At 42.7% G+C, this 21632-nt stretch overlaps 1 protein-coding gene across 4 annotated transcripts in view; it reads left to right on the top strand.

Annotated features, from left to right (window-relative positions):
* Positions 1–21632, top strand: part of HIVEP2 (HIVEP zinc finger 2) — a 141965-nt gene that overhangs the window by 46660 nt on the left and 73673 nt on the right. For 3 of the 4 annotated variants that reach the window (XM_080341337.1, XM_080341336.1, XM_080341339.1), the window contains exon 3: positions 17435–17496. The gene's annotated coding sequence lies outside the window, so the exon portion shown is untranslated. Of the gene's footprint in view, positions 1–17434; positions 17501–21632 lie in introns of all 4 variants that reach the window. The other variant, XM_080341338.1, reaches the window with a different exon arrangement.

The raw sequence follows: 21632 nt of genomic DNA, 5'->3' as shown, positions 1-21632 counted from the left end.
AGTAAATGTTAAACATTAAAAACTGGTTTTGTGTGTACTGATAAGTCTAGGTTGGCAAGGGAGGAAGTAGCTTGAGTTTGGTTGGTAAAGCTGATAGGAGTATGGTGGAAATCAAAGCAGAACATGATTGTAGGCTCAAAGCAGTAACATGCTGTCTTTGAAGGCTGGGTTTGGGTCAGTGACATACCAAGAAGTTATAATAAGGAGGACTTTAACCTTAAATTGGGAAAAAAAAAAAAAGAGGCAGATTATTCTGTACAAGGCGCTTCACAACCGATGCAAGAAGTCAGCTAAATGTAGAGAGAACGCAACCAACAGAACACGAAGTACTCTCTTAAAATACATAGGAATGGAAGGGTTTTTACTACTCTGCTATGCCAGAGATCAATTAAGCTGCACAGAATGGCTATGAAAAATGTTCGCTGTAGGGAAATCACCGTTTTCCGTAGATCCAAGGGAGGAGTGCTGGCACGCTGCCGGCAGCGATTTATTTTCACCCAGCCGCAGCGCTTGTGGCTGGCACTCAATGAAACCTTCCCGGGTAAATTATTTATTTAATTAAGAACAGCCACGGTTGCACCGAGAGACTGGCAGCACAGCAGCAGGAAGTCTGATAGAGGTTAAGCCTAACCTCTTACAGATAGGCTGCTTATGTATACTATAAATAAGTAAAATCGTAAATAAGTGTGTGTTGGCATTTTTGTTTAAGCTTATTAACAACAGTTCATAATGTTGAATGTGGTGTATGTACTGTTGTGCACTGTAGTCCTCTAATTTCACAATTAACTAACGCAGAGACTTGTGCAACAAGCTGACATCAGATTGTTGTTAACTGAACTTTTGAACTTTTCATAAGAAAAGGAGACGTCAGTAAGAGAAAAGCCAAATGTATGAGTGTGCAAGCATGAGCAACCCCAAACCTTTCATTTCAGTAGACATTCCCATAAGAGCAAAGAAAGAAATCCCCCTCTTCTTACCCCAAATAGGCACAGTAATGCTTTCTTCTTAGTTTAACATATGCCAGAGATACCAGTTCTAGCTGGTGGTTTGAGGGACTCCCGGGAAGAGAAGAATTTGGGAGGTGGTTAGTAGGTCGAGAGAGGTTCTCCTTCCCCTCTACTCTGCTCTGGTGAGACCACACCTGGAATATTGTGTCCAGTTCTGGGCCCCTCAGTTCCAGAAGCACAGGGAACTGCTGGACAGAGTCCAGTGCAGGGCAACAAAGATGATGAAGGGAGTGGAACATCTCCCTTATGAGGAAAGACTGAGGGAGCTGGGGCTCTTTAGCTTGGAGGAGACTGAGGGGTAACCTTATTAATGTTTACAAATATATAAAGGGTGAGTGCCACGAGGATGGAGCCAGGCTCTTCTCGGTGGCAAACAATGATAGGACAAGGGGTAATGGGATCAAACTGGAACACAAGAGGTTGCACTTAAATTTGAGAAAAAACTTCTTCTCAGTGAGAGTGACAGAGCACTGGAACAGGCTGCCCAGGGAGGCTGTGGAGTCTCCTTCTCTGGAGACATTCAAAACCCGCCTGGACATGTTCCTGTGCAACCTCACCTAGGCGTTCCTGCTCCAGCAGGGGGATTGGACTAGATGATCTTTTGAGGTCCCTTCCAATCCCAAACATACTGTGACACTGTGTAATTTGAAAATAAGAAGATAAACTGTCATTTGAGGAGAAATCCTTTGAGAGTCTCTACAAGATTACATATTGTTATCTGTGTTGCCTTTTTTTTTTTTAAAAAAAAAAAAAGGTGATTTGGTAATTGTAATTTGGTAATCAATAAATTTGACTTTTGAAGAATTCATTCTGGGTTTGATCCTTGCTTTCTTTCTCTGATTGTTAAGTAACAAGAAGAAATCTTGCAAGAGGAAGAGAAGCACCTCTTTAAAGGAAACCACTCATCAATTTAAACTGCGTAGTTTGGCATGAAGGAAAAAAATGAACAAACATTTTAAAAAATATCAGAAATGGACAGTTTGGAAACATCCAACATACTTGGTTTTGGATGGGCCTAATCAGCAAATCACCACAGGGGTGAATTCACCTCCCAGGGGCAAGTTCCCCATTTTGGCAGGCACGGGGGGCGGCAGGGGCGGGCGGGCAGGCTGCCAGCTGCGGGGCCGGGGCTCCCTCCTTCGCATGGAGTGGTTTGGACCTTCCCCTCGCCTCCCCCTGCGCCTCCTCCACGGTCCTGCTGGCCCCGACAGGTCCTTGCCGAAGCTGTCGGCAGAGAGGTCTGACACACCTCTGGCTTTTCTCTCCAGTGCTGCTGAAACTGGGAGCGAGCGGGCGGCTGGGGTTGAGGAAGGGTTTCCCACCGTCCTGGCTGTGGTTTCGCGTCCTGCAGGGGCTGCTCCTGCTCCCCATCCTCCACGGCCGCCTGCCTGAGCCCACGCCGGCTGGTTTGGGCAGCTGGAAAGGCAGCAAGCTGTTGGGTGGCCAGGGGTTTCTGATAGTTAGCACCTTGGATTGACCCCACCATGGGCACAGGCAAACTCTAGAGGTGGCAACCCAAACAACAAACTGAGTACAGTGACATGAAGAAATCTCAGATCCTCTTGCTGCAGCTGCAGAAGAGGCTATTGTTATTAAATGCTAGTTTCTCACTAACAAAATCTGGTGCCAGGTTCTTGGGCAGCAGCTTTCCTTAGTTTCATGGTTTGATTTGCTTTAGAACTTTGGTGTAAATCCTGTAATTTACTCTTAACTATGCTACCAAGTGTAACCAGTTTGGACTATATAATAGGTCGTGATAATTTTAAATTTAGCTTTGAATGTACTTAATTCCAAAAATAAAAATGTTTATTTTCACATTATATATCTGAAATAAGAACAGCTCCAACCACCACTGTCCATTGTTACTTGTCTTAGATTTCTTCAGGGGTGTTTGCATGCAAAGGCAAGTATCAGATTCCTACTTCCAGATACAGAAAAATCATTATGTAGTCTCAGAAACGTCTACTTCTATAACATTTTAATTTCACTTTTCAATTACAGTCATTATTGCCTGTTTTGCCAATGCTAACATTGAGAGGAAAGCCCAAAGAGATTGATGTGCAGACAGAATGAGAATAACATGACTATTTTTATGTTTCTGACATCAGTGTCCTGGTTTATCTACTGTTGTATGACACAGTGACTAAATGCTCCATACTATTCCATCCTCAGTGAGCCAAATGTCTTTTCCAATATTGCCCCTTGTTTCAAAAGTCATAGAAACTGTAAATAAATAGTTTGCTAATTTGCGGTGTTCTCTTACTCTCTGGAAATCTAATAGTCTATTTACTTTTCATAAACAATATCCCTGCATGACATTAATGTATATTTCTAATTGGATACTCATGGGGCAGTGAGAGCTAACTAATGAGCTTCCCACTTCAAATATGGATTTTTGAAACCATCATGAACCTTTGTTACAACAGGATATCTCTGCACTCTTTTGTAATTAGATGGGTACATTCATTTGCCGTCATGATTCCTGTTCTGTCCTTTACCTGTTTTCATTATTTTTTTGCTCTATATTGAAAAGCAAAACGTTTTTACTACTGGGGAAAGTAAAAGCTCCTCCTACCAGATCCTCATTTTCCCATATCTCCTTTTACCCCATAGATCCCACCTTCACTGCCCATCTGTCACATTCCAAGAGTTTGCTGGGTCCCTTTATGTTCCAAGTAAACAGCCTTTTCAAAAGTCTGTTGGCTTCCAGCAGTAGTTGCACAAACTGGCCTTGTGCTGTATCTCCTGTATGAGAACTGACAGAACCGGCAGCTGGTTGCAAAAAAAAAAAAAGAAAAGAAAAGTGAACTATACCAAAAATTTCACTTTCCAAATGGAGTAAAATGCCTGTTTTATATGAACAAAGGGTTTTGACTATTCGTTGTTCAAAAAACCCTTTGGTCTTTTAGTGATGTAGGGATTCAGATTGAACCCCCTTAGTGAGTATTGACTGAGTCTGTGGTGTCCTTTTCCTGTGGATGTATGTGTAAGTAACATTAGCTGTAATGCTGTAATAAGGTACTAGAGAAACGGAGCACCAGGACCCTTCCAAAATGCCTGGCCGCAGTGATTAACCTGTTCTGTCTCAACAGGCAAATGGCATGTGGGAAGTGAACTTTCCAAACAGAGCTGGATGTTGCAGGAGCAGCCTGGGGCTTCCCAATCGTATGAGTGGTTTTTGCTTTACAGCCGTTGTTCACACACAGGAATAAGAGAGTGTATGCTACAGCTTTCTTCTTCCCAACCAAGGTGTAAAAAGACTTTTTGAGAATTATGAGCACAGCCCTAAAGTTAGTCAATCTCAGAGTATTTTTGTTGAGCTTCAGAACATTTCTATGTTTACTTTGTTTAATGGTTGTGGACATCTCTACGGCTTTAACTAAATGCATGGAGACAGCCAGCTCTGTCCAGCCTCTGCTTTGTGCAGCTGGGCAAGGAGAAAGAGAACAGAGCCATAACCCTGCATTCCACACAGCCTCCCCACCTCTTGCACCTTTTGAGGGGCCAGTGGCTGCTGGTGTGACTTGGAGCAGATGCACCTGCTAGTGGGGTTGGAAAGAGCTGCCCTGGCAGCCTGTGCTCCGACGGGCACCTCGTGCTTCTCCCTTGGTGCCGGGGACACCGCAGTCCACGGTGTCTTCTGGGGCAGCTCTTCCTGGGTGGGGATTTCCCTCCAGCTAAGGGGTTCTCCTAGCTGGATTCAGGATTCAGGCACCATTTTATTTGCCACACCTGGGACAGTAGAGGTGGTGTCCAGGTTATGTGTTAGTATCCCTGCCTCGCAGCTTTTACAGCTTTGAAGCTGCAGCAGTGCTACAGGCACATCCCTGCCACAGCCATGCAACGGTGTGGTGATGAAGCCATGTACCTCGGTCATACCTGATGCAAGGGGGTGGAGGGAATGGGGAGGGGATCAGGTCCCTTCCACAGGTGTTGATGTGGACGGAGAGCCACGCTCTCTCCGCCCGCTCAGGCTTGTGCCATGGCAAAAGAGAGGTCCTGGGCTGTGAGTTGTGAAACTGTCTGATCCGTCACTGACTAATGTTACACGAATTTCAGAATGTGTGGCAAGACATAGTATATGGCTTATAAACTGTTTAAAGTCTCCTGAGGAAGATGGGGATTGTAATACCTGCTTCTGAACAGGTGAGGGGCTTCGTGTGTTTCACGTGAAACATTGCAGGTTATATTTTCCCATAGAATTTGCAAACTTGCTAAAATTTATATTTAGGTACTTCACAGTTTCTTGGTGATGAGGTATTTTACATGTTTACACCTCTCCTATTTTTCACGACACTTGTGTTATTGTAAGGACTCCTACAATTGATGGCACTAGGGGATTTGAATGTTTTGACTCCTACACCTTCTGTAGGAAGGGAGTTGTTTTATTCCAGGACGTTGCATTGAGTGAGCACCAGTGAAAGTCCTGGGAATGACAGGAGGAGAAAAGAGAGACCAGTACTAGGTGTCTGCAGAAAATTGGTTATGATAATCAGCTAGAGGGCACTAATGAATATCTCTTCTTAGGGCTGTTAAATTAGGCCATGTGGGCTGCCAGCATCTGTACGCATGAGAGAAACATGAGGGCTTTGCAAAACAGTTGTACTAAAAATAATTTTTCGTGTTATTTTTAATAATGTTATCACAGATGTAGAAAGTGAGGTAGAACATTTCTTTCTCCTGCTTTACAGGGTAAACACCAGTGTTTGTTTGGCTAGGTAATGTTTTCCAAAAGTATGTCAATGAAGTAGGCATCAGAGGCACAAAATACTTTGCTATATTTCGATTTTAAATATACAATAGAAAGTCATTAACTTTTAGACTCATAAGCACCGAAATATCTTCTGAAAAGGGGGCTTGGATGTTAAAATCAGTTAATTTAAAAAAATAAGATTTTAATATTGCCAGAAATGCGGAGTCAGTGTTTCACTATCAGCAGTGATGATAGGCTCAGTTATATCCTAGTAAGTTTGATTACTGTGAGGGCATGAGAAGGATCCTGCAGCTGTTTCAGGGGGCGAAAGTGTTGTGGGATTACTAGTTGATTGGTTAATTTAAGGTATTATTTTTTTATCTTTATATTGATACGGAAAAAAAAATCCAGTTGCACAGAATCATAGAGTAGCGTAGGATAGATGGGATCCATGGGGTCATCTTTCTAGCCCGTGCTCAAAGCAGGTACATGGTACATGGTTTTGTATGTCATCAGTCACTTACCTCTACATGGTTTTAGTTGTGGATGAAAGATTAACTATTCAGGTCTTTTTGTTTTTCTTTTTTTTGAGTAATAGAGAGGCAAATGCCGAAGAGTAGTAAAAATTAAGCCAAAAGTATTTTACAATGAAGTTGATGCAGACAGCGTTGAAGCATCACCAAAAAATCCCACCCGACTTCACATGTATAGAAACTTCTGTTTATAACAAGCATTGCTTTTTGGTAGCACAAGAGACTTAACTTGTGAATTAATTTTAAATTGTTATTTTCATTGTTGGCTGATATACAGAAGGAATTGGTAAATAGTAGGAGCAAAGGCTATACGACATTTTATAGCCAGTGGTTCTGTTTACACTTAATCCCTATAATGCAGTGTTAAAATTTACAAAACAGCTTGTAATTGCAGTAGTTTATTTAAACCAGCTATTTGTGGTTATGTCTGCTGAGGAAACTTAAACTTCAATGTTCCCCAGCCATCTAATAGCAGCAAATTGACTGTGGGTCTCTTGTAAGAATATCTAAATGTAGGCTGTTGAATAATCCCTTTGGGGGCCCTGTAACTATTTTTGTGCCTGGATATGCGTCATCAGTGGGTATTTTCTCTGGTGACTAGCTTACATCAGTAGGTCTCCTACCATACACTCTATCAGTGAGTGACTTATGATTGATGGGAGTCACGGCTGCTGTTTAGCTTTTATCTGTGACCTCAAATAATGGACAACAGGAATTTCCAGGCTATTAAATTCCTTGAATGACTGAAGACACGGGATGGCTCTGCTGATAAACGCAGGTAGTACCCAGATGCTGGGTGTTCACCAGGGGCCGAGGCGGGGAGGAAGGAGAGGGGGGTTCCTCGGCTGCAAGGCGGTGAATCCGGCTCCGATGCGTAGCCGAAAGGTGGGCTGCCCCGGACGCCGGGGAGTGGCCATGCCGGAGGACCTGCCGAGTGGCGGGCCGTGATGCTCCAAGTCTCCTGAGCTTTCCAGCCATACGTGTCTGCCGGTGGCAGTGGCGTTTCAGTGTGTTTAACTGGTTGATCTTCAGGGCACTTCCTCGGTCTGTTTTATCCCAGGGAGACGCACAGTTTGCAGCTCCGTGAAGGGAAGCGCTGTGGAATTTCAGCTGCAGCCTGGTTGTTTTCTTAACCCTTTTTGTTACTGCCTGTGAACAGCAAGTGCATTTATTGGAGTGCTTTATGCAGGTGCTACCTGGGCTAAATCTGAAGGTGCAGTAGGCTGTGTGGTATTAAGGTTGAGTTACACCTGCCACAGTGACCCACTGAGCATGTGATCGTTGTTCATTTCCTGGTGTTCAGCACTACATATCATCATAATAAGGACTGCAGATCCTGAGTTATCCCCTCTTTCTCCTTCCACTCTACCTTTCTGTCAGAATCTGACATGCAAAATGAGGCTGCAAGACAGCTACGAGATTTTTGTAGAGTGTTTACTTGTAGTGAATTTCACAGCTTGAGTCAGCCCTATGCTGAGGCATTTTGTCATTTCTTCTTCTTCCCTCGCCCTGTTCTTCTCACCTCTCCTGGGCTCAGTCCCTCTGATACAGCTGTGACAGGAAACAGGGGATCAGTTCTCAGTGAGCTCCAGCTCAGAAGCCTTAGTCCTCCTCCTGGCAACCAGGGAGTGAAAATGACAGGCATGGATGCTCTCGGTGTGATTGATGATTCAAAAAAGTCCTGAATGCTGTTTATCGCGTGGCATTGTTTGGCTGAGGGAGGACAGCAGCTGGATCCAAATTCCTCCTCACCACTTCTTCCTGTTGGCAGGTGGCCCTCCGCAGGGGCTGGCCTTGCAAACTCTCACACGGGGCTTATGTATGTGAGTGCCTACTATTGTTTTTCACTCAGATGACAGCAGAATGGAGTTTTGTGCAGGATTTTGAGACTCAAAAACTTTCAGAGGGAAAACAGGCACTTTGTTTTAACTCGCCTGCGTGCCTCCTCCTCCGCGGGTCCTAGACCAGAGGTCGTAGTTAATGAATGAAAACAGGCTTCCCGCAGAAGCCAGTTAACCCATGTCTGTGCGTTGGTTGACAACGGTGCTTACACAAAGCTGCCTTTGGCAGCAAGGCATGTGCTGTCATGGTGTGGATGCCCTTGCTGTGAGGAATACAGGTTATCTGTACCTTCCAGACAGGTGCTTGGTCCAGCACAGGCACTGGGTCTGAAGAAGGTTTGCTCATCTGTTCTCTTGCTAGTTGAGTGCTGGTTAGGAATTGCATTCGACAGAAGTAGTAGAAAGAGAAGTGACAATTAAAAAGACGCTTGGAATATCAAGGGACGGGAGGGTATGAGAAGATTTTCATTGAACTGTGAAAGTTCCTTTGTTTCTATATATTTTTTTTTGCAGTCACTTCAGTAAGACTTTGTGATTGATGACAAACTAGTTATATAATTCAAAATCTGTAAAAGGTTGAGCACAAAAAAACTTGACAAATGTTCAGTCATTTGCATTAAAATTCAGTGAATTTTCCTGAGGCACTGGGCTTAGAAAATGTAAAGCTTGCTAACTGGTTGATGTTGCTGTATGTATTATTTGCCACAGCTTTCTAGGAATCGTGCCCATTAACATTTTTGGCTAATACCGACCTCCTTTTCCCCATTTTAAGGGGATTGTATTTTAGGGTAATGATAGTATTTTAAGGTAGCTTTCATTTGCGACGTTTGTGTGAAAGCTCAGCATCACCAAGTTTCCAGAAAGACTTTGTGGGCCTTCAAAACATTTCAGAAAGGGTTGTCATTTGCTAGGAAAAAGCATTAGCAAGCTGCCTGCTGATTCCCAATGCGTGGCACTGGGGGTGTCTGCAAGGCAGAGGGATGAAGTCCAAACTGACATGTGGCAGTGTAGGTACCTCCCTCTGTGCTATGACAGAGGTGTCACATTGGCAACAAACTATTTCAGGTGCTGACCCTGCAGTGAAGTCACACCAGGTGAGTGCCTGGGTCCAGATGCCTACGCCCTGTTGACTTCAGTGACTAAGTGCAGACACAAAGTTCTGCTTGCCCAGCTTGAACTGAGGAATGATGAGTGTGGTGGCTAAAGCCTTGTTTTTCCGGAAGAGCCTTCACCTGTTCAATGGCCACCTTTAAAAGCTTGTCAGTATCTTGTCAGTTGCCCTGGACAACAGTTAGCCAGATATTTCATCTTGGTAGTTAAAACAGTTAGGTGTCTTGAGCAAGGAACACCACAAATTCACTGGAAGTCAAAGCATCCGCTGCTGCATCTTGTAGTAACTTCATCGGCAAACCTCTCCTTCCCCTGCTGAAGCGTGTTGGTGTGCAACTGGTTCCCAGTGGGCGCAGGGTTGTAATTACCATACTGGGGAGGTGAAAACGGAAACTGAATCTGACACGGGAATATCAGGGGCTTCAGTTTGAATTTTTTTTGATGTGTCAGTTGAAGTAAAATATTAAATACTACTCATTTCTTTCCTACTTGTTAAATCTATGACTGCATGCTTTGTACAACTGTGGTAATGTTGGGTATTTGTTGAGGGTCATAAAAATGAATTGGTATTTTTATAGTTTTGTATTGTTTTGACATAGTACTATCAGTGCTTAAATACTCTTGAGAATAAAGAGGTGCCCTGGGATGGGAAGAACAGAAAGGGCAATACAAAGCTCACCTCGCCTATGGCCCTCCCTTCTGGCAGCCCTTTTTTGCCTGAAGAATGTGGAGCAGGCAGTGCTGCTCAGTCATTCACAAAATCATTAGTGCAAGTAGAGATATGTTGCTACTATGGGCTGGCTATACATTGTAAAAGTATTCTGAAATATGAGGCAAAGTAGTGATTTCACTACTTCAGGGCACATGGCGTCTTTTGGCTGTATTAGTAGGGGAAAGGGACCTGGGGGTCCTGGTGGACAGCAGGATGACCATGAGCCAGCACTGTGCCCATGTGGCCAGGAAGACCAATGGCATCCTGGGGTGTATTAGAGGGGGGGTGGTTAGTAGGTCAAGAGAGGTTCTCCTTCCCCTCTACTCTGCCCTGGTGAGACCACATCTGGAATATTGTGTCCGGTTCTGGGCCCCTCCGTTCCAGAAGGACAGGGAACTGCTGGGGAGAGTCCAGTGCAGGGCAACAAAGATGATTAAGGGAGTGGAGCATCTCCCTTATGAGGAAAGGCTGAGGGAGCTGGGGCGCTTTAGTTTGGAGAAGAGGAAACTGAGGGGTGACCTTGTTAATGTTTACAAATATATAAAGGGTGAGTGTAACGAGGATGGAGCCAGGCTCTTCTTAATGACACCCAATGACAGGACAAGGGGTAATGGGTTCAAACTGGAACACAAGAGATTACACTTAAATTTGAGAAGAAATTTATTCTCAGTGAGGGTGACAGAACACTGGAACAGGCTGCCCAGGGAGGTTGTGGAGTCTGCTTCTCTGGAGACATTCAAAACCCACCTGGACACCTTCCTGTGTAACCTCATCTAAGTGTTCCTGCTCCAGCAGGGTGATTGGACTAGATGATCTTTCGAGGTCCCTTCCAATCCCTAACATTCTGTGATTCTGTGATTCTGTAGTTCAAAATCATCTTCTTATAGTAATAAATACTTGTTCTCTCAAGGTGATCTTTGTGTTTCCATAAAGTCCCCTTGAAACTGTTGAACCAGTTCCTAGATACTAGGAAACTCCAATTTTCGTCAGCTTGTATGAGGAGGGGCTTGAACTGTTTCATTGGTTTGTTTTGTGTTATGTTTCTCCAGGTGTTGTGGAGGACATATGGGGTAGCCATCACCTCATTTACACGTTATTTAGCTGTAGGGAAACATAAGGAGTTACCCATAAACAATGTTGATGTTTGTAGTAAGTGTAGTAATAAAGAGTGAACAGGAAGAAAAGCAATGCAGTGACATAGTATAAGGAAAATATACCATAAAGAAAAGTTATAAAGTTTGAAAAAAAGCTATTGGTGTTTCATTTTTGCAGTATTTACTGTTTTTAATCCAACTGATAAGATAAATGAAGAGCCTTTCATCTTGTTGATTTTATTGTGTACAATGATGTGAATGAATGGAGTCAGATAACGCTTCAGCTCTTTTGGCACGCTCTGTGCCTGGTGACCTTGGTCCTGAAACCTTTGCTCAGTCTTTCCTGCAGGCATCTAGCAGCTTCCATCAGACTGTTGGAGATCCAGGACCAGGCTGTCAGTAAGTTAATAGATTTGTAAATGTTACCCTGGCATTAAGTCAGTTTGAAAGGAATCCACCCATTTGTTTGCACATGGGGAAGAAGAGAGAAGGAAGATCCTGCAGGTGCAGCCTGTGTATTGTGGCAGATGGGAAGGTACCTCCTTCCTATTAGTGGCCCAGTAGCAACTCCTGTGAACTGTGGCAAAGTCTTTTCTTCATCTTCTGTTTTGTTTCCTGTATATACAGAGTGCAGTGATTCCTGCAGGGATTTTTGCTCTTGGCAGTATTTCTCTTTAACACCACAAAGTGAGCATTTTTCCTGCAGGACGTCAAACAGCTCAACAAGTGAATCAGCACAGAGTCCCTGTCCATCTGCTCACAGCCACCAGCTCTCCCCACAGCCGCCTCTTTGCAGATGCAGAGCGGTGCATGAATCCTGAGACAGGAACGAGTAAGCGACAGGGTTATCCTAGGTAAAGCGTCCTCGTACCCCAAAGAGACAGCAAAGGAGGAAACTCCCTTCTGAGCCAGGTTAAATCTTTATGAGGCAGATTCTGGCCCTTCGCAGGGTGTTGGGATTGGCTTGGAAACTTAGTGTAAAGGAGGCGAGAAAGAAATGCCACTCACTGGCATCCCCAGGAGCCTTGATAATGTCAGGACACCAGGCAGTACAGCAGTACTTCAAAAATATCACCATTGTGAAGGATTTACATGATACTGCAATAGCAAATAACATGAGTGCAGTACAAGGCACTAATTCAAGATTGATGAGGAGTTTGCCAAGTGTCTGTAGTTTCATGTCATGACTTTATCCCTTTGCAGACAGGCCTTTAGCTTTGAGCAGTTTTACAGAAACTCATCCAGGCTTTCTTTTTCTCAAGCACGATTGCCAGTTGATACCCTGCTCATTAGAAATAATAGCAATTAAGTTAAAAAAAAAAAAGAAATTCCTTATCAGGTAGTCATTTCGTTACACAGACTTATTCCAGCATGCTCAAGGTCAGACTCTCTGCAGCTTTCCTTCTTGTACAATTATTTATACTTTTAAGCAGTGAAGTTAATATGTGTTTCTGAAATGTGATTGCTCTGCATGCTTCTTGTGACTGTCTTTGCTTTGGGACAGAGGAGAGACAAAGTCAGAGAATCATAGAATCATTTCGGTTGGAAGACACCCTCAGAATCATCAAGTTCAGCCATTAACCTAACACCAAACCATGTCCCTAAGAACCTAATCTAAACAACTTTTAAGCACCTCCACCACCTCCCTGAGCAGCCTGTTCCAACGCGTGACAACCCTTTCTGTGAAGAATTTTTTTCCTGATATCCAATCTAAACCTCCCCGGTGCAACTTGAGGCCATTTCCTCTTGTCCTATCACTTGCTACTTGGAAGAAAAGACCAACAGCCTCCATGCTACAACCTCCTTTCAGGTAGCTGTAGACAGTGATAAGGTCTCCCCTCAGCCTCCTTTTCTCCAGGCTAAACAGCCCCGGTTCCTTCAGCCGCTCCTCGTCAGACTTGTGCTCCAGACCCCTCACCAGTTTCGTCGCCTCCTCTGCACTCTCTCTAGTACCTCAATGTCTTTCTTATGATGAGGGGCCCAAATCTAAACACAGTGTTAAAGGTGGGGCCTCACCAGTGCCACATACAGTGGCACAATCACTTCTCTAGTCCTGCTGATCACACTAAGTCAGTCCATGAGTTCCTGACACTTGTTGTCCCTTTCTTGGGAGTTAGGATATTAATGCGCAGTGTGAAACTCCTTCTCCTCCTCCAGGAAATTCCATTTCCATATATAAAGGCCAGCCAGAAATCCTAACCCAGAAGTCTTTAATTTGGGAATGAGAAAGAAATGAAGTTATGACAACTACGAGATGTAAAAATCTGTAAATGTTCTTTCACTAATGTACAGGGAGAAGTGATACTAACCAAATTTTTTAGCATAACCAAATCATAGAGCATCACAATGAGTAAAGAGAATAGGAACCTTTGGGGTTGCTTTGCTTTCCATCCTCCATGAAGCTCCAGGCCACATGCTGATGAAATACAGCCTGTCTTTCCATGCGAATGGTGGTTCCTTTTTCACAGTCTTGACTTTTGACCAGGAGTTCAGTTTCACTGGAACTTTGCTGCTGGTTGCGGAGGGAGCAAGGCTTCAAATCAGATCAGTTGTTCTTTTTAGTTTAGCATTTTTTAACTTGATTTCTCTTAAATTAGGTATCACAGTGGTAAAAGGATCAAAGCCAAGATCACCTAGAAGGGAACAGCAGTCTCAAAGAGATATAAAGGAGTAAAATGGAGCAAAAAGAGTAAAGGAGCATTAGGTTAACTACCAGGAAGAAAATTATTACAGCAAAGGTCTGTTCTCCTGATGGAAACCAGAAGAGATGGTTAGTTTGAGTCGCTCAAAATTGACCTGGACAAAACACTGTAAAATATATTACATAGGCTTTTCTTATTTGGGTATGAGATGATCTAATAGACTTTTGCCATTTCCTTTTTGATCTAATTTCTGGGATTCTATCATCACTTTTAAAAAAGATAATTTTCTTGCATGTCTCACTACAAACCTTCTTCCTGAAACTTTTTGGCACTTTTTACCACAAAGGGAGGCATTTGCAGAAATACAACATGGTGGTATTTTGAAGACTCCAGAAAGATTTTTCATGGCCACATCTTGCCATTGCTCCATTGTAAAATTCCCAGAATACTTGATGGGAGTTTTGCATTAAAATTGTGTGGTATTTATATCTAGCCACTCTTCAGGGTCACAAGTCATATCCATGCTCTATTCCCAGAGTAGCCTTCCTCCAGTTCTTTAAAGCTACACTTTGGCTTTACAATAAATAATAATCATGCCTACCATACTGTAACTAAAATATTCAGACACATGAATCTTTTTCTTGACTTCCTATAAAAATGTCATTTGTAGCTTTATTTTGTTTGTTCCTGTTTGCCTATAATATAAACAGGAGTTTATTAAAGCATTAGCTCTAAGTTGCCATTGGTTCTTGAGACTGCAAGTTCTTACAAAAAATATTATTGAAACTGCAGGGAAAAAACCCGTATTACAGAAAAATGAATAATGAGTCTGTTTTGGTATGGATTTTTTAAAAAGTACAGCTTGTAGTTGAACTAAATGTACTATTACTTCCACTGCAGCCAGGAAGCCCTCATAGACTTTTGACAGCGCCGCCAAAAAATTAATGCTTCAGCTGTTTAAAAGATATCAGAAGCTTGTTTGACAATTGTAATCTCTTCCAGGAATTTCCTTTCCTATTTTCCCTCCCTATAAAAATTGATAACAAGATGCTTACATAGTAGAAATGGAAAGTCAGAGGTATGTTACAAAGCATTGTGCATTCCTCCCAGCCTCACAAGATGAGGCACGACACGGTGGGCTAGGAGGCGCGGGCACTCTCTTGTGTAAGTAACGTTTGCTTCAAGGATTAACTGCTTGCCAAGATAGTGCAGATTTAAATGTTTTCTAAGCCATTTTTGAGTTTTTACGTGACATGGCAGCCAACAGGAGAGCTGTTGGAGATGGCTGGGTAGGAACTCAAAGCAGTGGCCAAGGAAAGACAAAACGAAAGGAACCAGAGAAATATGCTGTGTGTGCCAGCATCAGTTGACACAGCAGGACTACGGGCAAAGGAAAGCAGCATCAGCCTGGCTTCCCTTGAATTTCTTTCCTCATTTTTACATGCAACAAAATGTGACAAACTGAAATGAGGCACAGTTTGAACTTTTGTTCTGAAGTGTTATCGAAAAGGTGCTGCCACATGGACTCAAAGGTCAGAATTGTTCTCTTTTCTGTAACAGATTCCCAGGGCAGCTGTTAACACTACTTCATCTTTTAAAGTTAATCTGTAATAGTGTTCACTTACATGTAATACGAAATATATAGTATTACTGTGGCTGTGGTGAGGAGTGGTTTGTTCTTCCGTAATGACAGAAAGGACGTTCTGTGTTAGGAAGAGTGAGATAATTAAAGAGGTTGCCAATAAAAAAGCCACCATGTTTGCAGAGGGTGCCCTTGTGTTCAGCAAATGCCAATTAGAGAAATGTCACTTTATGTGTATGATGGGTTATTACTGCACAAACACTTGTACAATTACGCATCGGGTCAGAAGGGCAAGTTACCTTTGCCTCACAGCCATTATTTTAAAGCAAACACAACTATCAGGCACACAAATATCAGGCATTGCAGAAGGGGAACAGGAAAGTAATGAGTATTTGAAAATGCAGGCTAAAGGGAAAAAGTATCAACGTAACAAGCCTTGGCTTTTGGGAAGGTAATTTTTACCATGTTGGCACTACATGGATTAGAAACATCATCTTAATATAATGGAGAAGCAAATGCTTCCTTCCACCACTTAAATAAAGTTAATATACTGTTACGTTGTTCTGTGAAGAGAATATACATTTCTTTTGGTTACCTTATTTGATATTGAAATGTGTGTGGGTTGTCCACGTGACTTTGTAAACAAGTTTGTGAACTTCTTTCTGCTGTGCTTCCAATGGTCTGGTATCACCAACATCTTCCCGATGCACCCTGTTCTCAGCCCTTGTGCAGCTCTGGCTGACTTCAGCAGATGGAATAAAAGGCAGTTCTGCAAGTGACCTGGTGCAAGACATGGCCATAGGTGTTTATTACTTGCACCTGTTAGCAGGTGTTCTATTTCGTATTTTATTTTGCATGTTTTGTCTGAGGCTTAATTAGATGCAAGTCAAAAGAGGCAGAATGCTCTGAGGATGCTGTGGCCATCTTGGGTACATACAGGATGGCTGTGCTATGTGTGGCTTTGTGAGCTTTGCTCTAAGGCTCTCAGGTTTGTCTTGTTTTCTAACGTGGTTGCCATCAGTGCTTGTGCTGGCTTCTCTCCGAGTCATAAGACAGAACTCACTTTAGCAGGGACTATGTTACCGTCAGTGGCCTGAACCTTTCTCCTCGCTTGACCTCATACCTCAAGGAAGCTCAACTGGCAAACGTAGTGCAGACCTTTGTGGCAACACCCTCTGGCATGCATGGGCTGCTGGTTAGGTTGCCCTGCTTCCATATATGCTGAGGTATTTTCATTGACATGCTCTTTTCACAGGTTTGAAATTGCTGTGGCTTTAAAGTACCAGCTTTCCCAAAAGAGGAAGCACTGCGCTCACCCGAGGACCTGCTTGGACCCGGCCTCGGCTGGGGCAGCACGGGGTGGCAGAAGTTAATTGGAGAACATTAGTTTGAAAAATTTTATGAGATCACCATCCTTTTAAATTGGTTTACACAGATGGCTGTCTGGTTTGTTGCTTTGTCCTTGCTTAATAGTAACTGTTTATGGAAAAACGAATTGCTTTGCAGAAGGAGGTCCAAAAGCTCATGCTGTTGTTTCCTTCACTGGAGATCTTCGTGTTATTACGGGCATATAAAGATTTGGCCTGAAATGGAGATTAATTATGAAGCGTGCAGTGAATAATTAACTGTTTGACTTGTTCCTAAGCTCTGTAGTCACCGCGTTAGAAATGATTTCTCAAATTGCAGGAGATAAGAGAAGGTTATTCCTGGTTTCACAATGCCCACATTGTTAGGGCTTTGTGCTGGGTATACCCTGACATCAGCTGATACCTACGCAAGTCAAGTCCAGCTTCTCATCCAAACCACTTCCTGGGGTTTTCTCAGGTAATGGCAGTGATTCAGAAGACACCGCAGGGCCTCAGAAAGCTGTTTCTTACATGTCACACCCGGACTTGTGACCGGGAAGAAATGAGGTTCCTAGGAAAGAGTTTTGGTCTTAAAAATAGCCATTTTTTTGTTTGTTCTGCATTCAGATTTAGATGTGCATTGTTTGGCTTGTGTCCTACTGACCTGTTCGTAGACTGGTGGTATTGAGGAAGATGGACGAATATGATGCATATGTATGTATGAGGCCACAGCCTGACACTGGCTTCCAGGCAGAAACGCTGATTTTTTTATCCACATTCGTTCCCACCTGGCAAAAAAAGCCCAAGAAATAGATAGGATTAAAATTTTTTAAAGGAAATCAGATCTAAATAATGGTCCTTTGTGCTTTTGCAGGACTGTCTACTTAAGAAGCTGAGAGGGAGTTAGAAACGTTGATGAAGCCTCTATTCTGTGAGGTGGGTATGTATTTTTATTACTATTTTGAAAAAGCTTAGAAAATTCAAACCATTTGGCAGAGTCCAGGTACAGAGCTATTTAAGAGCCATGAACAGAGTCCAGAAGTTTTCTGCAGTGGCCCATGTTCTGATCAATACTTGAAAATAAGGTCTTTTGCCCTCCTCTGGAAGGAAGTGATTAGTTTTTGCCTTCTGTTAGCGTTTGAAGTGGCTCTTTTAATTTTTGATTTCTGAATAATGGAATAAATGACTCTCACAAATACTTCTGCTCTGCTGTCCTCCTGTGTGTGTTGTGTGGTAGCCTTAGATCACAGTTTGGGGAGAGAACAGTCTGTGATAGAGGAGTCAGTAGAAATCAAACGTGTCCACTGGATCCAGGTCAGACATAACCTGGGGTTCAGAAATGTGCAATGCATTCATTACTTCTTTGTTTTAGTATTTTGTCACGGTCAGATGCACCAGCAGTCTTTTAATAAATCCCCTTCCGCATTGAGACTTGCAGCTCAGGTTCGCAGACCCATGAGGGCTGGATAATTTGAATAACTCTGGGAAGTGAAACCGAACATTTGTAGGTCCAGTGAAAAACTTGTGAATCCATGTAATGTTGATAGCCTTTGTCATTACAAGATACTGCATGCAAAACCATCAGCTCTGCTTGCCTTCTGCATGAGCAGCTTAAATGTGCACTCTCAGTGCTTCCATGCGCTGGGCTGGTTTCCTACCACTGCTTGAGTGGCCCCTCTCCTGGGGGACCTGGTCTGGGCAATGACCTGGAGAAACTCCTTCTTGGGTTCTTGGTTATTCACACTGGTTTCCCTTTTGGCTTTGGGAGATGAACCTGGAGATTGAGCTCCTGCATCCTGCTTCATGCCATCAAGATCCTGGCCTTGCTGTGGCAAGGAGTAAGTCAGGACTGGAATGTGTCTCCTAAGGATTTGGGTTTTTCTTTAAAACAGCATTTGTCTTTAAAAGCCATTTTATGAATAAATTACTCTGACAGTAAGTACCAAAATAGATATCGATAAAGTATGAATTTATGCATGCCAGCATTTATCTCCTTTGTGTCTATTCACAAATACACACCGAAAATTGACTGTAGCTCCATATGGCTCCCCATCTCTTCCCTCCCCTGCCTGTCAGCTTCTCCTTACCTGGATGAATAAAAGGGAGCAGAGTGCTGGGCCATGGGCTGAAGGTGGGCATAGCAGAAGTTATATTCAAGATGTTTTTCTCTGGGACATCACTGTGACTCCTCAAGTGTCTCAGTTCAGACCAAAAATGCATTAAAAATACGACACATTTTGATGCCAGTCTTAGCTTCACACTCTGAAAAAGGAATGAAAATACTGAGAGGGCGAGTTACTGATGTGCATATTTGCTTTCTGGGTGATAGAGGGTGTACAAAGGCTTTTATTGCTTTAGAAGCTTTTCAGTACACATTATGGCTGTTAGTTAAAATCACTTGGATTTAATCTGTAATTTACACTTGGTTGAATTAAAGATGTCAGGCCTGCTTGTAATTTGTTCAACAGGGCTATAAGGTATGTCCACCCTGAGACCTTCTGTTTTCCAAGCATAAACACTATTTATTTTGCTCAATTCTGAAGGGTTTCATTTCAAAATCTATGGTGAGATTTGTAGCACATCATTTGGTTGAAATTATGCAAATCCATTGCTGTAGCGTGAAATGCTGTAAGATATTTGGGAGGGAAACCACTTGTTTCTTCTGCTTTAACATGCCGGAGGTGGAAGGTGCAGGTTTCTCACCACTTGCTGCCTCGCTGCTGGCGCTGCGCTGCCGGAAATCCCGCACCACCAGCTTCAGCTCTTTTGGTGTGAACCAGCTCCTCAGGGTCTCCAAAACCGGAAAGTTACGAGCCCATATTAGGTGTTGTTGCCATTAATCAGTGATTCCGTAATTACAGTGTTACCTCAGTTTCTGGGGCCGTGGGCAGCTAAGTGGTTGTCTTCTGTTGGTGATGCTGTAGTCAGATGGTGTGGATGCTGAAATGGTCACAGCTGATTTGGAGGTTTCTTTGGAGATTCCTTTCTGCTGCTGGCCTTAGAAACCAAATGTGAAACTTCCGGTAGATAATTAAGTTACATTGTCAAATTCGGAGCAGTTAGATGAAGTTTTAAAGACACCTAGGGGGATAAAGAGAGAAGCAGCTAAGGACGAACTAAAGACAAAACTGCTTGGAAGAATGTTTAAATGGCAGAAGGTTCTGCAATGCTTCTGCTCTAAACTGGGACAAACCCTTGACAACTCTTATACAATAAGACATCGTGTTTCAGAACATTTGAGATGTTGCTTCAGGTTTATTTTGCATTAAGATATTTTGATGGCATAAAGGTGTTCCAACTCATCTCGTATGACTTGTTAAATTATAATTCACTGGGTAGCACAACAATACTGTTACACTGCTAGTATTGAAATATCTTGTTATATCACATTACCTAATACTTTTATTAATCTTCATTTAAGCCAGGGACAAAATTTCTGTTTTTTGTGGAACTTTTCACTTATTTCAACATCAGTATATTTTTCCTTCAAGAGTCTTTTCAGTATGAAACATTTGGATGAGTTACAGAGTTTTACAAATTTTTTTCAGTTCTAACTGTGCTGTTTCATTTTTTAAAATGAGTGAAACGTGCCTTCTTTTATTGTCTATAAAACCCATAAATCCCCAGAATTACAGATTTATGATTGCATAGGATTTCAGCACAGATAGGGCTATGAGAATGTTTACAGTCAAATGGTCTCAGGAATAAAAATGCAGATTTTTTTACGTGTATATTTTGCAAATGTAGGACTTGCAGTCACTCTGAGCCATGAACCAAAAGCTTCAGATTCAGCCAGCAGAGAGGAAGGAATTTGTCTGCTCTACAGCAAAAGGAAGTATTTGCTGTGTTAGTGCAGTACATGGCCTCTTGCCATCTTCGATAAAGTATTCAGGGGTTGTGCACCCAAAGTCTGCTGCCCTCTTGACCCACCATCCATCACTGGCTGCAGATAAGGCAGATGAGGCGCAGCTCTGTAGCAGAGCCCTTGTTTCAGCTCCCCCAAGCAGGGGAGCTGCAGGCAAAGCAGCTCCCGGTGATTCACCGCACCGCTCAGCTTCCCCACCTTCCCTCTCTTACCTTCATATTTTCTGGCCCCGGTCTGTGCTGGCCAAGGTGGACAGACACGCGAGGAAGCTGTGGGATTGATCTGCTCTCCATTCAGCTTCATTGTGTGCGAATTAGACGAGCGTCTGGGATTTTTTTTGCTGTAATAAAAAGGAAAACCAGGGACAATTATCATAGCACTGTGCCTTAGAGATATATTTAAATTTATTTCCCTTTTGACTATTCAACACTGTTGATAGATGATGCGTAAAACAGCAAATTGCCCATCATTTTTTAGGGCACTGTGAATTGCCCAGTCTTTATTTTCCCCTCTCTCAAAGTAGTTCTAGTTACAGAGATGCCAGCATCCCCAGTAAGTATGCCAAGAATGTACAGTTATACTGTATACTGCTAAATTAACAGACAGGAATAGTCACACCAAACCAGATTCTGCTCCCAGATGGGAAAGTGTCTCCTCTAGCCCAAATTTTAATGACTTTTTTACATGAGAAAGTTTCACCAATATAGCATACAGTGTGATTTAAAACAAATTCTGTCGTCTCTCTGTGTTGATGACAGGTAACTTGTTGAAAATAGTGATGATTACTTTGTCTTCAGTGACCAACCAGGGGTTGGCAATGTCTGGACATTAGGTAGATTAACTCTTAGTATCTTAACCTATTGAAAATTCAAAAAGTTCATTTTTAGTTTATAATTTCTGCTTTTCTAAGCGCTGCTTTGAAGTGAAAAGCAGGGTCTGATTATTATTTGACTTGTTACGTATTTATATGCATATAATTCTATTGGCTTTATGAATTTCGTTATAATTTACATTCTTCTAAGTGACAGGAGAATTAGTCCTAGATGGCATAACAGCAATACCAGAAGAGCTAACTTTGATTGTTGCAGTATGTGGTCCCGATGGTGTGAAATATTCTCAGACACACATTTCTGTCTCCTGAGCAGGAAGGCTCTGTTCATGAGATGATGAAATCTGTGGTCTTTGACGATTTGCCTGTGCTAACTGG

This window comes from Nesoenas mayeri, assembly GCF_963082525.1.
Source record: "Nesoenas mayeri genome assembly, chromosome: 3".
NCBI lineage: Eukaryota > Metazoa > Chordata > Aves > Columbiformes > Columbidae > Nesoenas > Nesoenas mayeri.
Note: the sequence above shows the minus strand (reverse complement) of the source record. Positions and strands in the feature narration are given on the sequence as shown.